The sequence below is a fragment of the Triturus cristatus genome, chromosome 3_2 (assembly GCF_964204655.1).
Source record: "Triturus cristatus chromosome 3_2, aTriCri1.1, whole genome shotgun sequence".
NCBI classification, from domain to species: domain Eukaryota; kingdom Metazoa; phylum Chordata; class Amphibia; order Caudata; family Salamandridae; genus Triturus; species Triturus cristatus.
The window spans coordinates 871,512,043-871,514,691 of NC_140584.1; positions in this window are offsets into that span (position 1 = coordinate 871,512,043).

The window sequence follows — 2,649 nt, forward strand, 5'->3', positions numbered from 1 at the left end:
CTTCGAAGAGCTCGCAGCCAGTTGAAGCGCCTCTGTCAGACTTCCACTGTAGGAAGCTCGAGGTACCACGCTCCCTCCTCCGTAGCCCCGGTAGGAGGAGACAACATGCCAAGGTCAGGCTAGGTGTCCAAACCACTGGCTTCCCCCAGTTCCTCCATCCAGTCCTGTTCACTCTTCTGATCATCTAGAGGGTCACCTGACCCCTCCCAGTCCTCCTCCTCAGTATCTGGGTGCCATTCTGGTCAAAAAGGGACCCCAGGAGTGAATAGGGGCATAAAAACCCCTCTCGACGCCGGTCCGGCTCCGGGTCCAAGTCGGGATGGAGGCCAGGGTCGAAAACGGCCGGGGGGCCGATTGGTGTTGAACGCGGTAGTGGTGCTGGAGGAAGCGGCGCAGGTGGGGGCGTAATCAGGTCAACTGGCACCGATCCGGATCTAGGCCTGGATCCAAGGGGGGCCTGCGGCGCTGGAGCCGCCGGCGGAGAAGGCCTAGGACCCCGAACTGAGTCAGTGGGGCCCGAAGGTGCGCCTTGGGTTTGGGCCGCCCAAAGATGACGTACATCGCCTCGTAGAACGTACAAAGGCTGGGTGGGAGTCGCTCCTGCTTGGCCTCAATGTTTAATACGGGGGCTAAATTATGGTATTACAACTCAGGAATCTATGGAATTCCATCCTAGGGAAAGCAGCGATTCCAAAACAATAGCAGTAAGCCCACAGCAGATCCTAAAGTATTAAATAAATATCGCTCAACATCACTTTTTTGCCTCATCTAGCTAAAGTATTTGAAAGAGGATTAACTCTCCAATTACACATGGATGCTTACCACGTCAGCCCACTTCATTATACTAAGACCGCATTGTTGGCTGTGACAGATGAGACACTAGACCAACGTGGCAGCACTGAAGTGCAACGTCCAGCATGATCTTCAATTTGACAGATTGGTTAAAATAGGAGTCTATGATCATGCACTAAAATGGTTAATATTACACTTATGAGTGGTTGCATCTCGGTGAAAGCCCTTGTAAGGAAATGTACTTCATCTCTTTCTGTGTTGAATGATGTAATTGAATACGGAATAATCGTGACCTGTACTGTTTCTTTCAAACAATGAAAAAATCTTTTTAAAATGGTTAATATCTTACCAGTCTGGTAGATCTCAAATGGTAGCTGTAAAGCCCTTTCAAACAGAGGCTAGAAAGCTCAAGAGTGGGGTCCTTCAAAGATCGGCTTTTAGTAACATCCTACTCCATCATATATAACACCTATTGCAGAGCTTATCCAGTTTGGTTTTATGCTCATTGCTTGTGCAGATGACACCAAGACAATAGAGCCATTCATGCAAAATAAGAAAGGGTCCCAGAGAAAATTACCGGATATGTGTGCGATCAGTAGCTGAATGGATAGAAACCAATTCACTTAAATTAAATGGAGACAAGACTGAGGTGATCCTGTTCAGAAGTGCCTTGCTTGTTTGGCCCCTGAATAGGGGCCGGCTGAATTAAACCCGCCTCCACTCCAAAAACGTCATAAGGAATTTAGGTGTCAAGGTGGAGGAGGACATTGACCTTCAAACAACAGATAAAAACCATCAAATCCTCATGAATTTATTATTTTAGGATGCTTTGGAAATTTCTGCTGCTGATGTAACAAAGTACTAGGAAAACAGTATTGTGTGCAATAATATTATCCCACATTTATTATTGCAATGCTCTTTTTGCTTGGAACACGCAAAGAGAACTATCGGAAGGCTACAGCAACTTCAGAACGCAGCAGTTAGGGCCCTGCTAAAGCTCCCATGCAAAGGCACCCCAACCTTCAGGATATTTGGGAAAGCTCCACTGGATGCCAGTTGAGCAAAGGATCTATTTTAAAATGTTATACATATGTCCTATGGTATACAAGTATGGACCGAAGTTTCTTCAAAATAAGTTGGCTCACTTCAACCTGAACTGCCCACACCCAGACCTAGATATGTCAACGGGGTGGATGAGTCTTTTATGCTTAAGACCTACGCCCTGGAATGATCTCCCATTGGTTTTGACTAACTAAAAGGTGATTATGGTGCTCCAACCTATGGATTACTGTGCTAATTTAGTGCCAGGACGCCCGCTGTTTGTGTTTAATAAAAATTATTCATCATCATCATTGGTATACTCCTTCAAGCCATGTATTACCCCAAACAACACTTTACCTAGCATCACCTCTAAAGAAACAAACTTCAACATTTAGTGGCTAGTCGATTACCCGACCCCACCACCAAAAGAGAAACATTGTGTATATTTCTGAAAATGTGAGTAACCTCTTCTCCTGCCTAAAAGACAACTTCTAGCGGGAACTGCTTACTGGTACAGTATAGATGAAGCTATCTCTCACCCATGGTTTCTCCATGAACCAAGTTTAAGTGCAGAGCTGGAGCAACTTTACAAGAGCAGTCATTTAGCCATCACACATGACACCAAAACACTTTTCACACAGGCTACACCATAAACTTATTTTGAGTGAGTGGTTCTGAGTGACATCACAAACAACTTGAACTTCGCTTTTCTCTATGATGTCATTCAGAAGCCATCAATAAAAAACATCCAAGTAACTCACTCTTACCCATCTATCAATCTATAAGTTACCTATCGTTTATTTCAGTTTCTGAAAG